Source organism: Loxodonta africana, chromosome 15 (assembly GCF_030014295.1).
Source record: "Loxodonta africana isolate mLoxAfr1 chromosome 15, mLoxAfr1.hap2, whole genome shotgun sequence".
NCBI classification, from domain to species: Eukaryota; Metazoa; Chordata; class Mammalia; order Proboscidea; family Elephantidae; genus Loxodonta; species Loxodonta africana.
This window is the reverse complement of record NC_087356.1, coordinates 71,346,794-71,367,644: the sequence shown is the minus strand read 5'-3', so window position 1 is coordinate 71,367,644 and position 20,851 is coordinate 71,346,794. Positions and strand designations below refer to the sequence as shown.

Here is a 20,851-nt window from a genome sequence, read left to right as displayed (position 1 = left end):
GTGTCCCAGGGAGAGCCGGAAGTAAAAAACACAGGCTTCTAGCCATGTGAACACTCCTTTGAGCATCTCTCTCCACGATGCCCCCAATACCAGGTCAGGAGCCATCATCTCAGCTCCACTTTTAGTGTCCATGCAACAGGTTACCACTTTGGATGACCACGTCATCGTTTCTATCTCCAGGATCTGTGGGTAAAACAAAACACATAGGAGAGATTCAAAACAAACATCTCTCATTCTACACATTTAGGGAAGAACAAAAAGAAATAGTGACTGACACTACAACGGTATTGTGCATAAAATGTGGGAGCATTGTACATAAAGTATGCCTTTCGTCAAAGGCAGTGAGGTGAGCCTTTAATGAAACTAGAATCCAGTGGGTTCAGGGTTAATGTGCCCTTCCTGGATTATGTGTGACATCAGTGTCTCAGGAAATGCTGCTGCTCTGGCCCATTCTGCTAAAAACATCTCCAGAACCTCTGTTTCGATATTCTTGTTCTTGTCCTACCTCTCTGGTCTTAGTCCTTGATTCCCTGTTTTTGCCCTGCCCAGGTGTTTTAAATATTGTGCTAGACGGTATACCTGGTGTAGGGTTTCTCCCATCAACATGTTCACTCAAATCTTTTTACCACAACAAAACCAAAACCTGTGGCATCACCAAGTAAGTTGCAGTGTAGAACAGCTCCATAGAGTTTTCTTGGCTGTATAAGCATAGAAGCAGATCACCAGGACTTTCTTCTGCAGTGCCACAGGGTGGGTTCAAACTGCCAACCTTTAGCTTATTGGTTAAGTGCAAACCACTTCTCCCACCCAAGGACCCTAATCTTCTTACCAAAAACAAGGTAAAAACCAAAACCTCCTTTGGCGTCCAGTGGATTTTAATTCATAGAGACCCTGTACATTGCCCCCTAAATTATAGAACACAGAAAAATCTAATGCCATCATCAAATCCAACCTGGGCCTCCACATCCCCAGGTTGGGCCTGGTATTCTGGGCTCCTGCCTAGGTGAAAAGATAGCTCAGATGCTACTTAGAGACATGGTAACTTCTGCGTCTCTCAGAATGGGTGAGAGGGCACTTTGTTTAAGGAGATAGACATAGACTCCTTCTTTCCATGGCGAAGGGGTGAGCTAGAGGAAGAGCCCTGAATAACAGCCAGTCAAGTTAATTTTATTTTTTTCTGCCAAGGCGATCACTCATAAATGACAAACAGTTGAGTGATATCTGCCCAAGGAATTACATTTTACCTCCTAAAACAAAAGATTGAAATATACATTGCTTCTTCCTGGAAAACACTTTTCAGTCATTCCTAATCAGAGAGAGAAAAAAAAAATCAACCTTCAACACCTCTTTTGTGAGGTCTCTCCCCTGCCCCAGGAAATGCACTCCATACTTTCAGCTTTATTTCATACCTGAATTTTAATATTTATCGTGGATGCTTTAGTTAGTCATGTATCAGTTTATATTCTCCAGTGGACTTTTCCAATCAGGCAGTGTCATGAATTGAATTGTTTCCCCATAAATATCTGTCAATTTCACTAGGTCATGATTCTATTATATGATTGTAGGATTGTCTACCATTTTATCTTCTAATGTGGTTTCTCTATGTGTTGTAAATCCTCTCACTCTGGTGTAATAAGATGGATTAGTGGCAGTTATACTGATGAGGCTCATAAGATTACATAGTGCCTTAAACCAACCTCTTCTGAGATATAAAAGAGAGAAGCAAGCAGAGAGACACGTGGGCTCTCACACAACCAAGAAAGCAGTGCTGGAAGCAGAGTGCGTCCTTTTCTTCGTTAGCTTCCTGCACTGAGATGCTCCCAGGCCAAGGGAACGCTGATGCATCATAAGGATCTTCCTCCAGAGCTAACAGAGAAAGCCCTCCCCCAGAGCCGGCACCCTGAGTTAGGACTTCTAGCCTACTGGACTGTGAGAGAATAAACTTCTTTATTAAAGCCACCCATTTGTGGTATTTCTGTTATGGCAGTGCTAGATGACTAAGACAGGCAGGAACATATCTTCTTTATCTGTGCATTGCCTCACACCTAAGCCAGACCAAGAACCAAACCCATTGTCTTTGCATCAATTCTGACTCATAGTGACCTTATAGGATAGAGTAGAACTGCCCCATTGGCTTTCCAAGGAGTGGTTAGTAGATTCAAACTGCCCACCTTTATGTTTAGCAGCCTGAGCTCTTAACCACTGCACTACCAGGGCCCCTTCTCCACACCTAGCACAGACTTATTGATCGAATGACATCTGAATGAACAAAAATGAAAATAATTTGACTCCCATCTTTTAGTTTCACAAATTGTTCTATTTTGACCACCTGAGCAGCTTGTTGCTGTTGTTACTTGCTGTCTAGTCAATTCCAACTTGTGGAGACCCCATGTGTGCAAAGTAGAACTGCTTCGTAGGGTTTTCAAGACTGTGACCTTTCTGACGCAGATCTCCAGATCTTTCTTCCAAGGTGACTCTGGGTGTGTTTGAACTGACAACCTTTTAGCTAGTAATCTAGTGCTCAACCATTTGCTCCACTCAGGTACTCCTACCTGAATAGCTACAACCAAGAAATTGAGTAATGAGAAGAGTTCTTGAGAGTGAACTCAAAGAAGCTTGGGAAATTTTTGAGATATGACAAATTTGATAATTTAAGACATATTTTCAGTTTCTCTTTATGCACACCACAAGACAACAACAAAAAAACTTGCCTCTGGCTGTCCCCTGCTCTTCCATCACCCTCTTCCTAGAGTCCTTCCCTCCCTACATTACTGTAGGAGCAACCTTCAGAGCAATTATAATCCCCAAATATGACAGAGTTTTCAACGAATTCGGTTATGAGAACAGTAGCTCACTATATTGAAATAGCACACTTTCCATTCTTAACGAATTTCAAGAAAATAATTAAGAAATATAGAAAGAGAGCCAAATACAAACTCTTAGTAAATTGAGAAGCCAAAGACACAAAACAATGGCAGGTTGGAGCCAGCATCCCCCCGTGGCTGCAATGAACAATACAAAGGCAAGTCCAGATTTTCTAACATTGAATCACAGTACAGCCACCCCTACATGAATTCCTCCTTTCTACCTTTCCACATTCTTTTTTTTTTTTTTAATTGGTTTAAATCTGACTGCTTTTCAGTTATTTATTCAGGTATTTGGTCAGATGAGTTATTAAGTAATAAGCTATATTTGGAATTTCCACCCAAATCTTGTCAGGTGAATTAATTTATTTCATGATGAGAAAATCGGCCAAGGAAGGGGAAGGAATGTGTGAGCTCTGTTTCCTGTGAATTCCATCAGGACCTGACAGAGCCCTGCATAATCATCTCACCAGGAAACCAGAAAAATGTGAGAAGGCGAGAGTCATTATACAGCAACTCTCTAAAAACTCAAGCATGACAGGATAATCATTAATGATTTAGCATCAAGTTGGGGTACCCTCTCCATATTCTGCCTTTTAACTGCCAGGGCCTGTTTCCATGTCTAAGCCCAACAGATAAAGTTTTTAGGTGATGTAGGATATTGGTACTTCTGCTTCACCCACAAGACACCTGCCTCAGTTCCCAACCCAAAGTGCTTCTCCTTACTCAACATCTGTATGGTTCATAAGTCACAGGATGCTACTTGAAGCCAAAGGGATGCATCCACCCCATTTTTTCAATAACCTCTAGACCATCAAATGAGGGTTTATCCAATGCAGGCATTTGAGGAGATCAGCACTGCAGACAAGCTGAAAAAGTTTCAGAGTGAAGGAGAAAAGAAGAGAAGGAGAGGAGGTAGGAGACTGAAAAAAATAAAGATTAAGAAACATGAAATCTGAGTTTTTCTCTCTACTGGGAAGAGCTCCCTCCCTCCATGAACAGCAATATTATGTCCTCAAGACAGCCCAGGTCCAAAGTCAGAAAACCAGCTCTCAATTCCTCGTTCTGCCTTTCCTCCACATGTGTCCTTGGACAAGTCATTTTAACCCTTTGAGTCTTAGTCCCCACATTGTAAAATGGGAATAATAAAACTTGTGTTCTCAAATTCAAATATTTTTCTGAGAACCATATAAAAATGTTTTATAGAATGTGAATTGAGATTGAAATGTTAGCTATTGATCTCTCTCTACAGCTGTTCAGGAAGGAAGCCCAACTGATGTAAGGCCTCCCTTAGAGATGATTTCACCTTCTTGTTTCGCAGGCTGTAGATCAAGGGGTTCAGCATGGGAGTGACCAGGTTGTTCAGGACCTGAACAGTTACATTAAGCCCGGGGCTAGGGGTGGGTTGCAGGTAGATGAGGACCACCGGCATGTAGAAAAGAAAGATGGCAGTGAGGTGGGCACTGCAGGTGGACAATGCATGGTGTAGGCCCTCTGCAGAGCAGATCTGTAAGATGGAGTAGACTATGCGGCTGTAGAAGGTGAGAATGAGAAGGAAGCAGCTGAGGGACATGAGGCCCACGTTGATGAACCCCACCATCTCCAAGGTTGAGGTGTTTGCACAGGCCAGCTTCAGCATCACTGGGATATCACAAAAGTAATAGTCCACCTCATTGGGACCACAGTAAGGCAACTGGAAGGTGAGAGTGGTTAGAAAGGTGGCCTGAATACAGCCAAAAAAGGAGATCCCCATGGCAAGGATGGCACACACTCTGTGACTCATGGTAACTGTGTAGTGCAGAGGGTAACATATGGCCACAAAACAGTCATAGGCCATCACGGTGTAGAGGAAACACTCAGTGCAGCCCAGGAAGTGGTAAGAGAAGAGCTGGGACACACAGCCTGCATAGGAGATAGCTCAGCAGTTCCCTGAGAGGTGAAACAGCAGCTTGGGGGAGCTCACTGAAGGGAAAAATATGTCAAAAACAGACAGCTCACACAGAAAGAAGTACATGGGAGTGTGAAGCCAAGTGGAAGAGACAATTGCGAGTAGGATGAGCAGGTTCCCCTTCAGGGTGAAGAGGTAGAAGGACAAAAACAGGGCAAAGAGCATGGTCTCCAGACCCTCTGTGTGTGGGATGCGCAGCAGGATAAATTCAGTCACCACTGAGCAATTCCTCATTGCTGTGAGAAAGTCCACATAAAGGATCCTAGACACCAAAGTGCGGACACCAGTATTAAATTGTCGAGCTTCTTGCTGATGACTACATCGGCTATGTTTTTAACAAGCAACAACTAGGCTTCTTATGTAGGGTGAGATCTATATAAAAACACAAGGTAATAAAAAATGTCAGCTAATTCAGAGCTATAACCTATTCAGATTCTGAAAGGAATATTTTGTAGAGGTGAATGGTTGTCCCCTATGACAACATCAGAAATTTAGAGACATATTCAAAACATTCTCATGTGAAGTTAGAAACATTTTTTACGGTTGTTTATTCTTGAATTTATTCTCTTTGAAGCTTGTATTTTGAACTTGCATCATATCTTCGAGTAACAAACTCCCACTGTTCATTACCGTCTTCAAAATATCAGAAAAAAATTGTATTAGAAATCAGAACACTTGATTTGGTTCCTGGCTTTGCGATTTCTTAGTTACATGATTTGAACAATTTATACACCATCTCTCATAGGCATAGTTTCATCATCTACAAAGTGGAAATCCTAATTATTATAACAATATCAACAGCAAAAACAAAAATATCATCCTAAAATTATGGTAAAGTCTATGAAATGTCTGTGAATGTGGCAAAACTATAAATCATTATGAAAAGAATGCCTTTAGCGGAGGTGCCTTAAACTTAGTTCTCTGAGCGACTTCTTTTAATGTTGGTGTTCTATAATTCTTTGCAAGTAAGTGTTTTATTAAATAACATTTTAAATAGACTTAGATCACACCATCTTCATATTATATTCCTCTGGAGTGGGGAGTTCTAATATCCCCAACTCTATCAGGAGATGCTGCTATGGTTCCTCTGGTTCTTTTAATATTTTCTAAATGGACTTGAGGTGACTGAAATATTAAGGAAAAGAAACAGTAGCAGCAAGGAAAGCATCAAACTCATATCACTGCGTTTAAATAAGAAATACAGTGACCCACACAGAAGAAAGGTAAAGAACAGGACTAATAAGGTAGTTTTCAAAAGTCAAGAACCAAGTATGACACCTGGAAGACCCAGGATCTCATCCTTTAATTACTCAGGTGATAGTAATAATAAAAGACATACATACATACATACATAATACATACTTGACACTCATACTATTTACTGATTATTTACCATATTGCAAGGACTGGGCTCAGTACTTTTGAAATATGATTTTTTAAAAATAAACCTGTATGGAGATATTACTATTCCTGTTTTACAAATCAAGGGGTTGAAGCTTAGAAAAATTCAGTAAAATGCCCAAGTTGACAGAACTAGTATGTGACAGAGCCAAGACCCAGATCTGTTTCATTCCATTGTTCATGCCTCTAATCATCAGGAAAAAATGACTTCTGTTTGCCTCTGCTTTGTAAGACACTGTGTTTCACTGCAAGGTAATGACCAAAAACAGACACTGCCCTGGATGGATTTATATCGCTGTTTTATACTAAGGTAGGAAAAGTTTTCACGTATTACTTCTTGGTTATCTCCTGTCTTGACTTTAGAAACACATCTAGTTAGTATATTATTTAGTTTTCAAAATCAAACAGACTTTTCCTACCTCTTTGATACTAGCTGTAAGTATCCAACAAACAACTGTTCTGTTGCCGTGGAGTTGATTCTGCCTCGCAGCGACCTAATAGGACAGAGTAGAACTGACCATAGGGTTTTCAGAGAGCAGCCGATGGATTTGAACTGTCGACTTTTGGTTAGTGGCCGTAGCTCTTAACTACTGTGCCACCAGGGCTCTAAGCTATAGTACAGGTGCTTTTAAATTGTAGAGTTACGTTCAACAGATACCAAACATAGGTTGACCCAAGTCCCACTGAAAACCATCTCTAAGGAGAATGACCAAGCTAGAATGAGTCACCCACATAGAGCCCTAGCATTAGGCAAAAATGAAGATGGCAAAGAGAGAAACAGTGACCTTCTGGGGCGGGAAGTGGGGGATAGGTGGGAGAATGTTGCTATTAGCCTGCTCCTTATTACTAATTCCAGCCACACCTGAATAGTTTCTCCAAGCAACTCAAATTTCTCTGGCCTCTGGATCCTCTTCCCTTGGTCAGCATGGATCTCAACAGTCTCTTGCCCTTGCCTGTGATCAGGCACCATGATTTTCTATTATTCTACAATTGTGTTTGATATTAAGTCTCCAAGGACCAGAAAGGTCCCCACACTTAGACCCATTAGCATGTGAGGTACAGAGCTAATAGCGAGAAATGGGCAGAAGTTGGAACACTTACACAGTTCACCTGAGAACATACTTGTATTTTCCTAAGGGTTATAACAAGACCTCACTTCTAGTGTTTTCAAGCAGAGTACAGAGTGCTCCAGTCAAAAGAGCTTCACTTGACCTGCTTATAAAGAATCTAGTCTCTTAGGATTTGTGCACTTGAGACCTGTACACACACACTCTCCCTGGATTGCATCCTCAGAACTTTCTTCAAATCCCCTTAAGTCCTATTGGGGCTCACTGCCAGCTCAGAGGGAGCAACTAGTTAAAGTCAACCTCATTCATCATCTAACCATGAAACAACAGTAATGAGATCATTGGAGAGGAGTGCTATGAAGTGTGAAATGCCTTTGTTTCTCCAAGACTGCTCCAAATCTGACTCTACTATTAACTGGAATACTGTATCTTTGGTTGCCTTTCACACATTCAAGTTTAAGTTCACGGTATCATTTGTCTCGTCACTTTTTAAATTACTTATGCATTCTTGTGCCTATATTGTTATTGTTGTTGTTGTTGTTAGGTGCCATTGAGCTGGTTGTGGCTCATAGCGACCCTGTGTACAACAGAGCAAAACACTGCCCAGTCCTGCACCATCCTCACGATCATTGCTATACTTAGCCCGTTTTTGCAACCACCATGCCAATTCATTTCATTGAGGGTTTTCCTCTTTTTTGCTGACCCCGTACTTTACCAAGCATGGTGTCTTTCTCCAGGGACTGATCCCTCCTGACAACATGTCCACAGTATGTGAGACATAGTCTCGTCATCCTGGCTTCTAAGGAATATTCTGCTTGTACATTTTCTGAAACAGATTTGTTTATTTTTTTGGCAGTCCATGGTATATTCAATATTCTTCACCAGCGCCACAATTCAAAGGCATCAATTCTTCTTCAGTTTTCCTTATTCATTGTCCAGGTTTCACACACGTATAAGGCAATTGAAAACACCATGGCTTGGGTCAGGTGGCTTGGGTCAGGCACACCTTAGTCTTCATAGTGACATCTTTGCTTTTGCAGAAGATTTGCCCATTGTAATGTGTCTTTTGATTTCTTCACTGCTGCTTCCATGGGCGTTGATTATGGGTCCAATTAAAATGAAATCCTTGACAACTTCAATCTTTTCTCTGTTTATCATGATGTTGTTCATAGGTCCAATTCTGAGGATTTTTGTTTTCTTTATGTTGAGGAGTAATCCATACTGAGCTTTATAGTCTTTGGTTTTCATCAATAAGTGCTTCAAGTCCTCTTCACTTTCAGCAAGCAAGGTTGTATCATCTGCATAAAGTTGTTATTGCACCTTTCTCCAATCTTGATGCCCCATTCTTCTTCATATAGTCCAGCTTGCTCAGCATACAGATTGAATAGGTAGAGTGAAAGGATACAACCCTGACACACAGTTTTCCTGCATTTAAACCATGTAGTATCCCCTTGTGCTGTTTGAAAGACTACCTCTTGATCTAGGGACAAGTTCATCCTGAGCACAATTAAGTGTTCTGGAGTTCCCATTCTTAGAAATGTTCTCTATAATCTGCTTATATTCTACGCAGTCAATAAAATACAGGTAAACATCTTTCTTGTATTTTCTGCTTTCAGCCAGGATCCATCTGACATCAGCAATGATATCCCCGGTTCCATGTGTGCCTATATAGTTATCTCTAATAAACATTAATATTCAAGGCAGAAACCTAATTATGTAGTAATTCTTTGTTACATATCTACTATTATTATGTGCCCTTCAACCCAGTACTTCTAAAGTAACTACTGTAATACCAAAAATGTTATTAAAGCACTTTAAAAGACGAGATACACATGCCATGGGGGGAGCCCAGATGCTACTCAGACAGGGTATCACAGGATGGAAATAGTCTTTTGGAAGGTTTTAGTGATTAGGCCAGTTTTAACAATAGCTAATATTTACTGTGTATTTGACATATCCTGGAATTGTGCTGAGTTCTCTACATACCTGATCTCTTCCAATTCTCACCAGAAATCTGTGAGGCAGGCATTATTTTTTCCCCCACTTTTTGCAGAAAATTGAAGCTCAGAGAGTCTAAGCAACTTAACCACAGCAATATGGTAGTAACTGGTAGAACTGTTCTCAGGTCCAAGATGGTATAACCACTCATTTTGAGTCACAAAGAAAAATAAATTCATTACTAATTCTGACTTTCAAATAAAAAAAAAAAATTTTTTTTTCAAATACTCATTCATAATTAATATCACCTTACATGTGTGGTTGCTTTAGTTTTCCTTGAACTTTTATGTTAGTTTAATTAATTCTCCCAATAATTAATTCCATTTCACAAAGAAGGGCATCGGAATGCAGACCAATTATGACTTAGACCATAGAAGAGTCAGGCATTCACAGGCTGAGCTCCCTTTCCACTACATTAGCACTGCTTCCCAAGAAGTCTCTATACCGGAAGCAGCTGTCCCTGAATGAGAGAAGAATTATAAATAGATTCATTGTAGAGAATTTGTAGAAGTCTTCTTTACATTCTTACAGTGATTACTACCTTTATCTTGTATTCTATGACCAGATTATGGCCTCACTTTATAACCTGGGAGAGAGCTAGAAAGAAAGAAATAGAGATAAGCCTATTCAGCTCATGTTTTGCTTCACAGTGAATTAGTCCCAGAGCTGCAAAGGAAATTCTTGTAGATACCTCTAAAAAGAGCGCTCATGAAATGGTATAATTAGAAGGGAAATTTGCCTAATATTTGCATCATCTTTGTTTCAATTAGAGAAAAAAAAAAAAAAAAACTTATCTCCTGTAACTTCTTTTTCTCTACTCCAGATATTCAACTCACTGGCATATTCCAGCAGCAACTGGTTTCTCAGCTAATCTTTCAGTAAAACATTCTGATTGTAAATAGCAAGACATTCTTGATCCAGTGACAGGTGCTTTATTGTTTGTTGTCAGGGCTGGAGAATGGGGAAAACCACCAAATATAAGTTCTTTCTTTTATCTACAATAACTCAGTGGGGAGAAAATTGGACTGTACATGAAAAATGAGAGAGAATAGGATGGCTATTTACTGGGTGCCAAATATCTTAATATGATATTTTTTCCCCTCCTAACCCCACACACACTGGTGGGAAAGAGTTCCTAGGATGTACAGATGGTTTACACTCTCAGCTACTAACTGAAAGTTTACAGGTTCAAGTCCACCCAGAGGCACCTTGGAAGAAAGACCTGGCAATCTGCTTTGGAAAATTCAGCCGCTGAAAACCCTATGCAGCACAGTTCTACTCTGACACACATGTGATCAGCATGAGTCAGAATCAACCAGATAACAACTGCCATTTAATTAATTAATTAATCAATCTCTGGTGGGAAAATGCTAGATTGCCAAGATTCCTAGAAATTTAATGGTGTGATTCACATGATGGAAGAATGAAAGTAATAAATGTAGAAATAAAACTTATAAAACCTATATTGATTTTTCTTGGGAAGAGATGAGATTGAGCATCAGGGACTTGAAACCCAAGAAACTGTCTTGAGTGACTTGACATCCTCAGTCATCACTAATTCCTAAGTGGTCCTTCATGCTTCCAATTTCTCCCCACTCCCACTATCAAAGCCTGTAACCTGCTGGATTACAGATCAGGTAACCATGTAACCAATCAGGCTAGAAAACTGGGAAGAATCAGGTGGAATGGACCACATACTAGAGGGGAGATCGCCCATCTAGTAGGGTCAGAGATACAGCCAGCCCATCAAGCAAGCTACAGTATTCAATTTATATATCACAAGCAGGGCAAAGTCCAGGAAGAGTATACCTTTTAGTAAGCCATAGATGCTCTAGAAGATGCACTAGATAGTTTCCCTACAAAAAGAAAGATGCATACAAAAAAAAAAAGTGAGAAAATAGAGAACAAAGGTGAGTCCTCTTGAGGTTGATCCAGGGATAAGAAGCAAGAATCATGAAGGAGAATTGAAAAGAGTAAGCAGAACCTCAGTCCAGGGGGATCAAGATCATAACCAGGTGGCGCAAAGAGGGAGTTAGGCCCAGGCAACAAAGGTAAGACCCTATTATGAGAAATGTGGACAAGGAGAAAACAACATAACAGTAAGAGTGACTTGAAACTGAGACCCAGATAAGGCTGCATGGAGGCCCAGTTAAAGTTGATTAAATGTTTCTTCCCAAAAGGCAGAATTGTTCCTCAAAGCAGAGGCAGGGCTGGATCTACAAAGACTGCTCTAAGAGCTCTACCACTGAAAAGAAAAGGGCAATAGAGTTAGGGAATTTTCCAGAGCCAGTACCAAAGTTACGGTAGAGCCCCAGCAGGAGTCTGTCCTGCTCTACTCTGCTGGACTGAGTAGTAAATTACCACCTGTAAAAATGATGTGGGGGCAGTGGCATTTTTTTTTTAATTCATTTTATCTGATTTTCCTCAGATAAGTTGGTATCAAGTGCTTTATCTTCAGTCTCACTAATTCTGAATTCCATTGCCTCAGTTCTGCTCATATGACTTTCTATGGAGTTGTCTAATTCTGAAATTTTATTGTTAATCTTCTGGATTTCTGTTTGCTATCTACTGATTCCTGAAGCCTGTTAAATTTGTCATTATGCCCTTCTATAATCTCCTTAAGTTCCTCTGTTGCTTCGTCTGTATGTTCTGTGGCTTGCTCTGACTTTTGCCTGATATCCTTCCTCATCCCTTGAAGAGTTCTGTATATTAATCTTCTGTATTCTATCTCTGGTAATTCCAGAAAGCTATCTTTCTCCAGAAGATTTCCTGATTCTTTGTTTTGGGAGCTTCCTGAAGCCATCATGATCTGCCTCTGCATGTGGTTTGATATTGACTGTTGTCTCTGAGCTATCGATGAGTTATTATATTTACTTACTTTATGTTTGCTTACTGTTTCCATCACTTTGTTTTGTTTTGTTTTGATATGCCCAAATAGGCTGCTTGTGTGAGCTGGTTTGATTATTGGTGCTCTAAAGTCCTATAGGAAACCCTGGTGTCATAGTGGTTAAGTGCTATGACTACTAACCAAAGGGTCATCAGTTCGAATCAGCCAGGTGCTCCTTGGAAACTATATGGGGCAGATCTACTCTGTCCTATAGGGTCGCTATGAGTCGTAATCAACTCAACAGCACTGGGTTTCGTTTTTTTTTTTTTTTTTTGGTTTTTAAAGTCCTATCACTAGGTGGTTAGATCTGTTGCTAGGAATGTAAGCCCAGGAGTCCATTTACTTTTCTTTTATGGATTCAGCTCAGGTGCCCAGGTAGTCGGTCACCAAGTGTGTGGTGCAGGCTCTCACCTACAGTCCTAGACAGGCAAGGGTGATTGGCATAGGTACAGGCATCTGGTTGTAGCAGGGGATCATGCCACCTCCCCTGCCCTCCACTTAAATAATTAAATTAACAGAATTTGCTCTTCAACTAAAGGGTTGCAATATTTTTTTTAAACCATTGTTATCTAATTAATAAGTATTTCTGAAAAGAACTAATAATTGTTCACATTTTTGAATCATGCTTTCACTTGTTTGTCCACTTCATTTTTTTTTTTTTTACTGCTCAGAATTTTACTTTGTGAAATATGGAAATTAACATTTTGTACCCTTACTGAAAATTTTTTTGTATGTTTTCATTTTTTATTGACTTCAAAATTACTCATGTTGAGTTTGACATTCAGAGCTTTCTGGCTTTGGTTGTAATCTATACTGGCCATTTAATTTCTCTATTTCCCTTACCAATTGAGATGTTTCAACAAACTAATGCAGTGCTGGAGATGCTCACTTGTCTATGTCAAAAAATTTGGAAGACAGCTTCCTGGCCAACTAACTGGGAAGAGAGCCATGTTTGCCTATTCCAAAGAAAGGTGATCAAACAGAGTATAGAAATTGTCCAACCATATTATTAATAGCACACACCAGTACAATTTTGCTGAAGATCATTCAAAAGCAGTTCTAGAACTCCAACAACAGGGAACTGCCAGAAGTTCAAGCCAGGTTCAGAAGAGGACATCTGACATTGCTGATGGATCCACAACACTTAATTGTGCTCATGCAGAACCTGTACACAGACAAAGAATCCGTCTATTGAACAGAACAAGGGGGATCCTACATGGTTTAAAGTCAGGAAAGGTGTGCATTGGGGTTGCATCCTTTTTTACCATACATATTCAATCTATACGCTGACCAAATAATCCAAGAAGTTGGACTATATGAAGATGCCATAATCTTGCTTGCTGAAAGTGAAAAGAACTTGAAACACTTATTGATGAGGATCAAAGACAACAGCCTTCAGTACGGATTGCACCAAAACATAAAGAAAACAAAAATCTTCATGACTGGATCAACAAGCAATATCACAATAAAAGGAGAAAATATTGGAGTTATCAACAATTTCATTTCACGTGGATAAACAATCAACATCCATGGAAGCAATAGTCAAGAAACCAAATGTCATATGGCAATGTACAAATCTGCTGGAAAAGAACTCTTTAAAGTGTTAAAAAACAAAAATGTCACTTTGGGGACTAAGGTGTGCCTGATCCAAGCAATGGTATTTTCAATCTCCTCACATGCATGCGAAAGCTGGGCAACGAATAAGGAAGACATAAGAAGAATTGATACCTTTGAATTAGAATGTTGGCAAAGAATATTGAATATACCATGGACTGCCAGAAGAATGAACAAATCTGTTTTGAAGAAATACAGCCACTATGCTCCTTAGAAGTGAGATATTGAGACTTCCTCACATGTATTGTGGACATGTTATCAGGAGGGACAAGTCCCTGGAGGACATCATACTTGGTAAAGTGGAGGGCCAGTTAAAAAGAAGAAGATCCTCAATGAGCTGGACTGATACAGTGGCTACAACAATGGGCTCAAGTGTAACAACGATTATGAGGATGACAAAGGACCAAGCAGTGTTTTGTTTTGTTGTACACAGGGTCACTATGAGTTGGAAATGACTTGAAGGCACCTATAATATCAACAATATAATCAGAGGACAGCAGCACAGTCATATAGGGAGCTAGTGATATTTGGTGTATACAGAATCCTTAGGGAGTCCTTAGACCTCCTACAATTACATTCGGTCTGAGCAGCACTCGAGGATAATCATGAATTTTGGACTCAGACTTCTCAGGTGTGTGTCCAGGCTTAGCTGCTTTTTTGTTTGAGATTCAAGGCAGTTATGCAAACTCTCTAAGATTCAATTTCTTCATCTTTGAAAGGGAATACTATTAGTTCTTGCCCTGGAGGAATACTGTAAATATTAAATAAAGTGATGCACTTAAGGTATGTGGTACAGATTTTGACATTTTATAAAATTTCAATAATGTATATTACTGTCATTATCACCATCATTGTTCTTTTTTGTTTGCATATTATTAAAAAATGAAACTACAGTTCCTGTAATTCTGAACAGGGTTTGATTTTATTCTCTGTATTTCTCTCTATAAGGCCGGTATAATGTAGGTTTGAAGGAAGGGATGACTGAAGGTGAATTTTGGACATGTATTATATAGGAGAAAGAAAAGTCTAATGAACCCACAAATTTCAAGAATTAACTGAACAAATCACATATATCAGCAAACCAAAGGCCTGTTTCTGTTAGACCATGACAGCATTGATTCAATTCATGAGCATTCTCTACTTTCTAGAATTTTCTTCAGGGCAAATTTGACATCCTTTTTCCTCAGACTGTAGATCATGGGGTTCAGCATGGGCATGACAATACTATAAAACACAGACGACACTTTGCCTTGGTCCATACAGCTGACAGTTGATGGCGGCAGGTACATGAATGCTGCAGAACTATAAAAGATTATAACAGCTGAGATGTGAGAGCTGCAAATGCTAAAGGCTTTGGACCTGCCCTCAGTGGAGCACATATGGAGAATGCTGCTAATGATGAAGATGTAGGAGGCAAGGATGGTTAAGGCAGGAGTCAATATGTTAAATGCACTCAGACCCAGAACGAATAATTCATTGATATAGATGCTGGAGCGAGATAAATCCAGGAGTGGTAAGAGATCTCAGAAATAGTGGTTAACGACATTAGTCTCACAGAAAATGAGTTTCAACATAAAGCCTGTATGAACTGTAGACCCAATGATGCCCAAAATATACACTCCCACTGTGAGCCAGAAGCAGATGTGATAAGACAAGATAACATCATAAAGCTAGGAATTACAGATGGCAACATAGCAGTCATATGCCATTGCAGTCAGCATGTGACACTCCACAATAGCAAAAACAAGAAAGAAATAAAGCTGAGTCATGCATTCAGGATAGGGATGACATTCTTCTTTGCTACAAATTTCACCAGCATTTAGGGGGTAATGACAGTGGACTGGCATAGATCAATGTAAGACAAGCTGCTGAGGAAAAGTACATGGGAGTGTGCAGGTGAGATGTGAACCCAATCAGTGTGACCATGCCCAGGTTCCCCACCAAGCCAGATTCCTAGGAAGAGGAGGAAGAGGGGCAGCTGCAGTTCAGGATGTTCTGTTAGCCCAGAGAGGATGAACTCAGTTACTAATGAACGATTTCTATGGTCCATTAGCCTCTCAGCAGTTCTAAAACAGAGAAAATAGTTTCACAGTTTGTGTGTGTGAGTGTATGCACGTGTGTGTGTATGGGTGGATGGGAGAAAGTGATTCTGTGGAGATCCTTATTTATTCCCTCATCAGAAGAGATTAATATTCCAGAGATCCCTTGAGCCTCTTCTGTGACTTTGGGAAATCCAATATTTATTTTTAATCAAAGAAGGAATTATAGACTTCAAGGGTCTTATAAAGAAAAATATTGTAAATTTTTAAGAGAAAACACAAATTCATGAATTTTTTTTGTCAGTCAGAAGGAATGTTACTAGTGGTTTTTTCTAAAGACTATTTTCTTTTGCTCCTATATTCAATATGTATACATTAATGTCATACTATTAAAAGGCATAATAATTATATTTTCATTTGACTCTGAAAAAGGAAATGTAGTGAATGCTTTTTATAACTAATAAACAAAGTGTTCAGAAATCTGTGAAAACTGCTAACACTAGTGTGAGGTATTTTTCTTTCTAGAATCCTAACTCAAGAAGTTGAAGAATTAGACAGCTAATTCATCTTGAGACTTTGTGTCTCTTTGTCCCAGCTTCCTTCATGCAGACTACAAGGCAGGGCCATAACTGCCTGGCTGATCCCATGCTTATCTCAACAGCTTCACCAAGGGTGAGGGATTGTCTTTTACTGTTTCTAACTGAATAATCACAGTGGAGTAATATAATGACCTAAATTTAGGTCTCGTATTGCACAGCTGTGCATGGCTGAAGTGATAGTGGTCAGAAGGCTATGCATATTACTAAAAAATATGATGAGTTTTGGAAGACAAACATAACATGTCCTCTATGCTGGTCAGATTTTATAATCATAAATTCTGAGCTTGTTTATTACAGAAGTTTAAGATAGCAGAGGCGTGGGTTGGTAGAGCAATGGATTTCAGTCTAAGCACAATGCTGGTCCCCAGTGTAATGTAGATTTTTACAAAGACTCACATATCGTTAGTGTACATTTGCAAAGAACACAAAGATTCTTAAAAACAGAAATTCGTAATTGTACTGAATACTCAAGTAAAAGTTGGATTGATGTGTTCAGCTTGGATACAATATGTGAAATATAGAGAAGCTAGATAATTTTAGGAAATATATTTAGAAACATTGTGTTTTGAGGAATAGCTGAGAAAACTGGGGATATATAACTAGCAAAAAAAAATACATGCAGCATGTGATTGCTATTCTCAAATGTTTAGAATGGTGCTATGTTTAGGAGGTGTTAGAATCCTTTTAAAGAAACTATAGTGGTACAGTGGTAAAGGGCTCGGCTATTAACTGAAAGGTTTGTCGTTCAAACCCAACAGCCGCACCATGGGAGAAAGATGTGGCAGTCAGCTCTGTACAGATTACAGCCTTGGAAACCCTGTGGGGCAGTTCTACTCTGTCTCATAGCGTTGCAAGGAGTTGGAATGGACTCGATGACAAGGGACTTTTTGTTTTTTAGGATTCTCTACATGTCTTCAAGAGACTGAAGTAAAACTAACAGTGGAAACCATGAAGAGATATATTTTGTTTCACAAGAATTAAGGACATTCTAGCAGCCAGAGCAATCCAGAAATGAAATCAGCCACCTTAGCGTGCAAGCACATACTCAGAATTAGAACTGTTCAAGCATAGCCTGAACAACCACTTAGCATTTATATTGTTCAGGGAAGAAGCACTGGATGGAACATTGAATATATCATCTTCAATACCTCTTTCAATCCCACCATTTCATAAATTTAATTGGACTCTTTTCAGACACACAGTGGTTAAGCACTCAGCTGCTAACCAAAAGATCAGCAGGTCAAATCCACCATCTGCTCCTTAGAAACCCTGTGTAGTAGTTCTACTCTGTCTTATAGGGTCACTATGAGTCAGAATCCACTTGAAGGTAATAGGTAATTATTAAAATTTTTTTTTTTTTTTTTTTTATTAGATAGTCCTAAATTCAAATCTCAGGTCAACACATAGTTGCTGTGTGATCTTGGGCAAACTGCTTTCACTCTCCAAGCTTCTAAAAAAAAAGAGAGAGAGACACATGTTAATATCTATCTCTTGGTGGTTGTGTGGAAACTAAATAAAACGACATCTGGAAGGTGCTTAGTACAGTTATTGGCTTTTGTAAGAACTCATAAATGTTAACATAAATGTTAGTGTTGTTTTAATCACAACCTGTTAAGTTTCTCTCTAAAATATCTTTCTTTTGCCCAACATTTCCATTCCCATAATGATGGCCATAATTTATTTTCTTAGCAAATCTTTCCTGTTGGGTCTTTTTACGTTAATATAACAATACAGAGATTCAGAACTATTTTACTGAATATGAAACTCTTAAATGTCATCAATATTCTCCAAGGTTTATAAACAAAATTCAGACCAATATTCATGTCATTCAAAGATTTGTATTCTCTAACAACAAATTACTTTTATTATAATTTCATATTTCCCAACAAGTATCACATACTTTAGCTATTTCACAAAAGTATGTTTGGTAGGCTCTTGGTTCTGACTCATCATATGTCCTCAACTTCTTATTTCAACTCCTCTCCGTATGAAACCTAATATAATATTTAGCTCATAGCAGAAAAACCAAGTCAATAAGATTGTCTTGGTTATGTAGTGCTGTTATAACAGAAATACTACAAATGGATGGCTTTAACAAAGACAAATTTATTCTCTCACAGTCTAGTAGGTTACAAGTTCAAACTCAGGATGTCAGCTCCAGGGGAAGACTTTCTCTCTCTGTCGGCTCTGGAGTCTTTGGCCTGAATCTCTCCCTAGTCGAGGAGCTTCTCAGGTGCAGGAACCTGTGTGCCCAAAGGATGCTCTCTGCTCCTGGTGCTGCTTTCTTGGTGGTATGAGGTCCCCAACTCTCTGCTTGATTACCTTTCTTTTTATCTCGAGAGATAAAAGATGGTGCAGGCCACACCCCAGGAAAACTCCCTTTACCTTGGATCAGGGAGGTGACCTGAGTAAGGGTGGTGTTACAATCCCACCCTAATTCTCTCAATATTACAATCACAAAATGGAAGACAGCCACATAATACTGGGAATCATGGCCTAACCAAGTTGATACACACATTTTTGAGGGGACATAATTCAATCCATGACAAAGATCATTTCCTATACATCCATGAATGTGTTTATATTTACAGTTAGCATTTAATCCTTTAATTCTGTATTGCTTATCACAATTTATTTACTGTTTTTTCCTTTTACCTAGAGTCTAAACTCAGCAAAGTACCTAGCACAGTGCCTTGCATATAGTGAGTCTCAATAAAAATGTGTTAAATGAAATTGTTGAAAGAATGTTAGCGATAAATTAACATAGACTAAATGTAAGTGAACAAAGATATGTCTATGCCTGAATTGAAATGAGTAAACAAAGAAGTGTTTCTCATAATTTTATAACCTAGAGGACAGAGACATGATAAGGAACCCTGTGTGTGTGTGCATTGTGCATATTAGAGTAAGAATGTTACGAATTGAATTATGTCCCCCAGATATGTGTCATTAATCCTAACCTCTATGATTGTGGTTATAATCCTAGTTAGAAATGGTTTGTCTTGGTATGCTAATGAGGCAGAATTAGTGTAGGGTGTATGTTGGCCAATCTCTTTTGAGATATAAAAGAGATTAAACAAACAAGAGAAGCAGAGATGACAGAAGAGAGTTGCCAACCCACATGAAGTTTGCCCAGGAGCAGAAGTTCAGAAAATACAAGGACCTTCCTCCAGAGCCAACGGAGAGAAAGCCTTCCCCTAAAACTAGCTACCTGAATTTGGATTTCTAGCCACCTAAACTGTGAGAAAATAAATTTGTGTTTGTTAAAGCCATCTACTTGTGATATTTCTATTATAGCAGCATTAGATAACTAAGACAGAGGACACATGGAGATATATAATAATTATGTTCATTATTAAGTATTTTGGAAGGGAGGTTAGAATAGAAGGCTCTAAGATTCTAAGAATCAAAGACTGGGATTCAAACATAAACCTACTTCTCCCTAAAGAATTCAACACTGTACACTTTTCTCCTCCTTTGTTTTAGAGACGAAAATGATTCTGATGACCCCAGTGGATAGTTCTGTATACTAACCTTGCAGCACTCTTTGATGGTAAGTTAGGCATAACTCAAAGTATCCTTTGTCAAATACTATGAGTCGCTGGTCTTGAGCACTTCTGATGCTGATGACCAAGGCCACCTAACCCTTTACATTAATTGGTTGATAAGACAGAAAGCTTTTATTCTCGGGGTATAGATGCTAAGGGTCAGATTAGAAACAAACAATCATAATGACCTTCCACAAAGATTCGTATCTCATAGGTATCAAATCTTGGGAAAAGAGACGATTAGAATTTCTGCCTTTCCCCAATTGGCTCTCAAGTATTTAATATTCATACCTAATTTTTTTTTAAGTGTAATTTATTGCTCTTGTTTCATTACAGATTTTAAACAAAGATGTGACAGATATTGTTAGAGCTCCAGTAGGCTTCATGCTAACCTATTTAAATTTTTAAAAATTCAGCATTTCACAAAATGTTGAAGACATAGAAGAAATATATTTTCTAAAGTGATTTCCCACAGCTAAATTAAAATAACATAAGATATAAAACTTAAAAGGTTTTTTTCCAATGATCTCTACTAGCAGCTTTTATGTATTAAGATGCACTCATGAAAAAATAATACTTGGAATATTTTAATTTGATGTTCTCAGCCCTAATGGTACAATGGTTAAGCACTCAGCTGTTAACTAGAAGGTTGACATTTCAAACTCACCCAGTGGCTGTGTGGAAAAAGACCTGACAATCTGGTTCTGTAAAATTACATCCTAGAAAACCCTATAGAAGTAGTTCTACTCTATCACGTGGGATCAAAATGAGTTGAAAATCTACTCAATGGCACCAAACAACAATGACAACAACAAAGCACTTTCTGTGCCTTATTTGCAATCCTCTCAACTCTTGTGCAAAACAAATACTACCAGGTACTACGGAA

At 38.9% G+C, this 20,851-nt stretch overlaps 2 pseudogenes; both read right to left on the bottom strand.

Annotated features, from left to right (window-relative positions):
• Positions 1–4,110: 4,110 nt before the first annotated feature.
• On the bottom strand, positions 4,111–5,127 carry LOC100668663 (olfactory receptor 10D1B-like; annotated as a pseudogene).
• A 9,705-nt stretch (positions 5,128–14,832) lies between these two features.
• LOC100676074 (putative olfactory receptor 8G3) lies at positions 14,833–15,829 on the bottom strand (annotated as a pseudogene).
• Positions 15,830–20,851: the final 5,022 nt, after the last annotated feature.